This window comes from Oryzias melastigma, linkage group LG24 (assembly GCF_002922805.2).
Source record: "Oryzias melastigma strain HK-1 linkage group LG24, ASM292280v2, whole genome shotgun sequence".
In the NCBI taxonomy this organism is placed as follows: domain Eukaryota; kingdom Metazoa; phylum Chordata; class Actinopteri; order Beloniformes; family Adrianichthyidae; genus Oryzias; species Oryzias melastigma.
Genome location: NC_050535.1, coordinates 10,101,846 through 10,109,171, shown reverse-complemented (window position 1 = coordinate 10,109,171; position 7,326 = coordinate 10,101,846). Strand labels below are relative to the sequence as shown.

General features: G+C 41.1%; 1 long non-coding RNA gene across 1 annotated transcript; it reads right to left on the bottom strand.

Moving 5' to 3' along the window:
- Positions 1 to 2,353: 2,353 nt before the first annotated feature.
- LOC118598131 lies at positions 2,354 to 3,566 on the bottom strand. The gene is made up of 2 exons (XR_004947232.1): positions 3,346 to 3,566; positions 2,354 to 2,995 (listed from the first exon to the last, which is right to left on the bottom strand). It is a non-coding gene; the product is annotated as an uncharacterized LOC118598131 (long non-coding RNA).
- Positions 3,567 to 7,326: the final 3,760 nt, after the last annotated feature.

The following is a 7,326-nucleotide window of genomic DNA, read 5'->3' as shown; positions in this document are numbered from 1 at the left end:
TTTTTATGAAATGTCCTCGCTTTTTATTTATTATTATTCACATTAGTCTATTGCTTAATTAGTGTTCAGATCTCACAAACTTGCTCTGAAAAGACAGATGATTAAAGAGGACATTTCTGAGATCATGTTTATTTCTTTTTTCCGTGCTTACTAATTAAGTTCATTAGGGATCTGTTATTTCCTGTTTTGCTGTCACAAAGTCACAGAGATTTTTGCTCAGAAGTCACTTTCGTTCAAGCTTGAGTTTGCTCATTTGAGTTATGATCATTTGACCACTTTTATGGTCTCAATTTTGTGATTTTCTCAAGATGATTAATTTTACCTCTTTGGTGTGAACAAATAACCCACTCTTCCTTATTTTTTTGCCTGTGGCTCATCACTAACCACCCGCTCCATCACATTGTACAGTAACAACTAAGAATACCGTCAAGTTTCTGACTCCATCCATCCAGTTAATCTCCAACATTCATCCTTCTCGTTCTGGCAGATGCTTCCATGAACGTAGTCCTAATCAGTCACCAAGCCCGAGTGATACCTTCCAACTGCTGCAGCTCTTTAATGAGATACTTCCGTCTTATGGTTGCACCAAAAGAAAGTCTTCCTTAAATAATCACAAGGGAGGTACACCACGTATCATCCCATTTAGAAGCTAGCTGGCTGAAGTTTCTCTGTCAATATGAAATTTATGAAACAGAGTTCTTCAAAAGCATTTCTGATGATGAAGCCATGGCGGTGCTCGCTCCCCGCTGGGGTCCGGTCTTTAAATATCTTCCCGTCTCATCAGTGCACTTTATGATTGAGCGGAGGCATCATTCACCACACTTAAAGGCAAAAGAAGGTGGGCTCCTCATCCATTAAGTCTGATTTTTCTTTTTACTTTCCCTTTTTAAGTGGCGGCTTTGACATTATATCTGTGAAAAGTAAAATACTAAAAAGTTTGAAACAATATGTCAAGAGAATTCAATGACTAAAGAGCTCGGAGATCCCGTTTTTAATGGCAATAAATGGAAAAAATGATTTTTGAAATGTCTCGTGCCTCACATGCCTGTGCTGGTACACCTGTTCATTTTAAATGGAAACATTTCAAGTCACAAATTGTTGCCTGGTGGAAAGCTCCTTTGGGGAAGAAGAGAAGTCATGGTGTCCCTCATACAAATTAAGTTCTTGACCATTGTTACTACAAAAGTTCACGCAGAGTAACACAGGAAAGGGTCAAAGTCTGTTGCGACATAACTCTGCTCATCTGGGTCACCTTCTATGTTGACCTGCTTCTGTCAGTCATCACTGCTGTGCCGACAGCCCGATCCCCAACCGTTTGGCACAGCCTTTGGTCTGACCTTGTTGAGTCTGTGGTCAAACCTTACACACCGGAGGACAGATTTTAAGCAGAACAACTGACCAAATTTGCCCAGAAGAGGAGAGTGTGAACTCTTATGTTACAGCTACGGTCATTTTTGGTTGTTTATATCTTTTTGTTCTGTATTTTGTGTACTTAATTTCTGTCAGAGTGGGACTTCTGTGTGTTTTGGGATCTTTGATCTGTGAACCACCAAGAAAAACTGTCAACCAAACTTTGTCTCAGTACAAACTCAACTAAACAAAACACAAAAGGATCAAATGCCAGCAAATTCAATGGATTCTGACAGTGGACATATCCCGGACGAGCCCCCAATTTATATTTTTCCCCTTAAACTAATAACAAAAACACCAAGAGATTGTTTTCATAAAATGTATTTTCAACAAATCAATAAATGACAACAATAACTGAAAGGTGAAGCAAAAGGCTTTAGGGTGAACCGAGACCAAAATAACAATCAAAAACTAAAAACGGCCTCAACATCTTAACCTTCTAGTTGTCCCACTGCATTCATATCATGATTTCCCACATGTTTCACCTTTTATCAAATAGTAAACAGTGTTCTAAATCTTTCTAACCAAGCACTATTTTTTCCATTTTCCAACTCTGCTTAACATTGTTGGTACTCTGAAGGATGCCCTGTGGTCTCCTCATTGAAAACTCAGTTTTTTCTTAATTGTTAACTTTGCATCTTACTCAAAAACTGAACCATCTCCAACCATTTTTCCTAATTTGAGGCTTTCCTAAAACATCTATCACAGGGGCTTTTCATTCACTGAATGCAAAGTAAAACAACACTCCTGCTGGGTCCGTCACAGTGTGGTACTACTCCAATGTGAGTAACAAAAGACCATCTGGAATGATTCACACCTTTAAACAATTATTTTTGTCCAAAAAACAACATTTTGAGTTCAGCCTCATAGATAGAGATGGTTTGCATCATAAACTCGCAAAATCGGAACATATTTAAAGACTCTGACACATTATTGATTTTTCTATTTTTTATTTACCCTTTTTTAAGATTAAAACACATTTTGTTGTTTCTTTTTAAAGGGATACAAACTCTTACCCAGCTCTTAGTCATTTCTGTCTTTATTTTCCACATTTCCATTCTATCAGTTCCATGATGTTCTTGTTTCTGCCGGTTCTTCCTGTTTCTGCCTCAAGAGGTTGACTCACCGCCAACCAAATTTACCTTTTTAAAAACAAAGTAATCCTGACCCCTGGCCTTCTGTTCTGTCCGTGTTTTCTCTCATTCTCTTTTGAGATTCTGATTCAGAAACCTGTCTTCCTTATGAGTCCTTTATCTCATGGAGGCTCTCACTTCCTGGTTACTTCTCCCCAGTCCTTCTGTTTGTGCGTCACGTTCACACCTGGGTTCTGTTCCTGATGGACCCACCTGCATCTCATCCATCTCCGCCGCCGCTTTGGCTTTCACTTTCCTCTTGCAGGTCATCGTCTTTCTTTGCCTCCGTTTGCATCCTTAATTTTTTGTTCACGTCTGCTTGTTTTTACGTTTTTAACAAACTAAACACTTAAAGATGCTGTTTTGTTGTAAGTCTGTTGATGCTGAGTGTGCTCACTTCTGCAGGTGAACAGGAAATGAGCAGAACACAGCTTTAATAGAAAATGCTGCACCTGCAAGTGGAAAAATACTGTGTTCAGCCCAATAGACATTACAGCTTTGCTGTGTTTTCTGCAGATGTATTGTGGATACAAAACAAATTAAGTCCAGATTTTACACACCCAACATGTGATTAACTAGGCTGTTTTCCATGCTACTGTTTTAATATTGATCTTAGGTCGGTTCCCTATGATACCAAGAAATAAGGGTTTTCACTAAATATCTGCAGCTCGGAAAATATTGAAATTTGTGTGTAATTTTTGTGAAGTGAAAATATTTAAATAATTCTGATTTTCAATTGCTGAAAAACCATGTTTGCTTTTATTTTTAATTAGAAAAATAGATGCAACAACCATGAACTTACAGTTTTTGCTCCAGACTCCTGGACACCACCTGCTCTCCTTTGTAAAAAAAAAAGGGGGGGGGGTGTTAAAGACTCCTCTGCGTCACTTTTTGACATTTTGGATGTCCCCTACTCGTTGTTTCTGTTTGTAAAATCAGCGGTCTGCAACCCTTGGGACACGGTGCCAGACGTGGACTAGTCCTTGGTATGGGTCTAATACTAATACACTAACCCTAACGGACCCCAACCAGTATCAGACATGGTACCGAACCCGAACCGGTACCAGACGCCGTACCATTTTGTGTTTAGACGTTGTACTGTTTCGTGCAGTACCGGTTTGGGTACCGGCACGGGGTTAGGGTACCCATGTCCTGGTACTGGACTGGTGCTGGTTTGCGGCTCAGAGGTGTGAGATCCATGACTTAATGGGATCAGCCAGAGACGACAAGTTGGGGACACCCAAAACATAAATTTTTGATGGGGAGGCGTCCTTAACTGAACGACAATATATAAAGTATCTGTGCAGGCTAGAGGGCTCGTGATACTCGAAAAGCTCACAAGACGATCTGGCAACGAGTGGCAGGAGAACGCGGACTAAAAAAGGATAGAGTGAAAATCGAGCACAGGTGCCCACATCAAAGGAGGTCATGAGAATTGAATGTCAAGCATGTGGTAAGTGTATCACAAAGTATTGGTAAGGTTAATGTAAGTTGTAGGCACTTATGACGGACAGGTGATGCTGTTGCACAGTGCCCTTGAGCCACACTAGTCGTTGGTAAGTTGCGTATACTCACCCCTCACTAACCGCATGCAAATTCTGGTGAAGGTGATACACAAGTACAGTCATATTGTCTAATTTCCTAAGTTATAACAAGCAGAAGAACTGCACTATCATACTCTTTGTGCAATTTTTGAGGGGTAAAAAAATCAAAACCCCAACCTGCTACAACCTGTTACACACATCATGAACATCTTCACTCTATGAGCTCACTGCGACCATGATATTTCCAGCAGCCAAACTTCATGCCTGCATCAGTAGCCACCAGTTGTGAGAAAGGATTAAATAGCATTTTGGGGGCAAATCAAGTTAAATGCAGTGTCATGTTAATGACACTGTTTTCAAAAAAATTAGACTTCATTTTTTTATTGTGGACAATGTAACTGTCCTGGAGGAACAAATGACTTTGCAATCCTTCACAATCAAAGACTCACATCTTGACTATCTCTATGAATCCAAAAAGTTGTTTTCATTCCTCTGTGCATCACAGTAGAAACAAGAATTTCACCGGAGGAATTCTGGGACAAGAGAAACTCTTTTTTCCCCTCATAAATTCAGGATGTCCTTCAGAAATAGTGTTTGTAAAAAAATCACACCAAACATAAGGAATAGCTTAAAGCAGGAATAGTTTAAAAGAAAAGTTTTCTAATAAAACTCTCCAGGGGTTTGGATTGGGAGCTTGTGATAACAGACATGGCAGCACACTGGACCAGACACTAGAAGAGACAGGAGTAATTAACAGAGAAACAGAGAGTGAAAGAACAGTGAGGAGGTTAAGTAACTTCTCTCCTGGAGAGTTTGTGGATGTTACAGCCAGGAAGACATTACTGCAGGCGGGCGGCACTGAAGGGGATCAGATAAAGTTCGAAACTGTTAGAGAGAGGGTGAGCAGATATCAGAAGTGTGGCTCTTACTCCTGGTATTCCTGAAGGTAAGAGGGGATAATCTAAATACCGGAAGCTATTAGGGGAGAAGTTGGAGAGCAAATCCGAAAAAGGAAATCCTAAGGGTGAAGTTAAATCTGTAAGCAGAGTTCAACATGTAAATCCAACGACATTGATGAGGTCTTTGGGTAGAAACGGTCTTCAATTGCAAGGAAGGAGAACATGAGTAACCAAGCTGGAAAGTGAACAGGAATGGCAACATCTTGGTTTTTCTTCGTCCGAATCGGCATCTGGCATGTAAACAGATGGGTAACGGGAAGAGGGGGCAGGCTTGTTTAGTGCCAAGAGTTCCACCCACAACTCGGAGACAAATTTCTAATGAAATACTTGTCCTAGAAAAAGGCTTTTCTTGATTTTGCTTTAAAACGGGGTAATCAAAATTAAAAGACCAATAGGAATGCTTTCAAAATAGATCAAAAGATTATTGGAGTTGGACTTTTTTTTTTGTTACATGCCCTTGCACAAGTGGTGTTGGTTTTTGGGTTGTCCGGACCCGTTGAGGATCGTTGAAAATCTTGCAGTTCTTTTAGGGAAGACATGCCTTCCTCGAGAGATGTCATGAAAATGCAACGTACCATTGCCCCATGTGTGTTAAGTGTATTGTAAAGTATTTGTAAGAATAATGCAAGTTACACATACTTCTGATGTACAGGCGATGCTGTGGTCCAACGCTCTTATGCCACACTCTAGTAGTTGGTAAGGTGGGAGTATTGGCCCTGTAGTGACCGCGCTTAAATTCCACATCTACAGGATGTGCATGTAATATGCAAGTGCACGTAGGATACCCATGAGCGCTGGGTGGCTCAGTGGCCTAGGTGAAGGGCTGGCACGCAGGAGCCCTGGGTTCGATTCCTAAGGGTTGTCCACTGATCTCCATTCAGATTGGGTCCCTAGGCAAGACCGTTGACACTGCTGCCTAACTGGGTCCCTGTGCCCCTCAGGTAAAGGGTTGTGTCAGGAAGGGCATCCACGGGCCAAATCACTGATGCGAAACAGTGGGTGCTGTTACGCTCTGGCGACCCCGAAAGGGATAAGCCGAAAGTGAACTACTACTACGTAAGATACCCATAGGATACAAGACAACAATGGAAAAGGTGTATACTTGTATAGCGATTTACAACCTTCTTAGAAGATCCAAAGCGCTGTACAGTCACAGTTCTTTACACCCACACATTTACAGACTGATGTGGCTTTGCTGCCGGATAATGGCGCCAACCTATGACCACTAGCAGCAATGTGGGGTTCGATGTCTTGCTCAAGCGACACATGGACTTGCAGAGTGGGAACAGATCCTGGCATCATCTGATCAGAGGGTATCCACTCTACCTCTGCACCACGACTTCCCAAATCCCAAACATCAGGCTTTCTTTAAGGAGTGCACTCCTGTCACTTGAACAGCGCCTTCACCTACTTCACCCTTACAAGTTGTTCAAGTGTTTGCTACTATCTTTTGCCCACAACACACCCGTAGACAATATGTGAATGAACAAGTTCACTCTATGGGCTCAACAAGTGGTCTACGACCTTCATAATACTTGGAGGCCACCTCGATGCCCAGTACAAGTTTGGCCCTTTTTACCAATAAAGGCAGTTAGGCTTTAGTTTGGTGCTTGATATCTTGGAAGATCTTACAGTATCCTAGCAACATATTCCACATATCGTCTAGTTAGGTAAAACTTTGAGCCCTGACAAGAAAAACCAAAAAACTGCCATGTAACAATTTGAGCCTCAAATTGTTAAGAAATCTGATGTCAAACCCTTTTAGCAAACAACCCTGCTTTTTTTTTATTTGAGTCAAACCAGGACAGGTTAAGAAAAAAGTCTGCAGCTGAAAGTAGCTATATAATTTGCTTGATATGGCAGAAAAGATTCGTTTGAGGACTGAAAGTAAGCTGTGGAGCAAGGACAGACAGTCTTTGTGTGAGCGTTTCTCATTACAGAAAATCTCCTCAGTGAGCTTAATAACTTATCAATGACACACTCAATTGGCTACAGTAGGCTCAGAGCTATTTACCTCAGAAATGAGAATCTGATGTGTTCATCTGTTCTGCACTGCAGCTGTTGGTTATTGTCCATCCACTCAACATCTGTCTCCAACACGCTGGAACCCGTCATGGCGCCATCACAACTATTAGGATCAAACTTAACCAATTTGAAGCGGTTTTAATCAACATATTTTTGTGGAAATTGTTCTCAATTTGCCATTTTACTTCCATCAGTACTGTCTCTGCAAGGCTGTGAATCCTATTCAGAAGCATCACACTGAGAGTTTTTAAACTT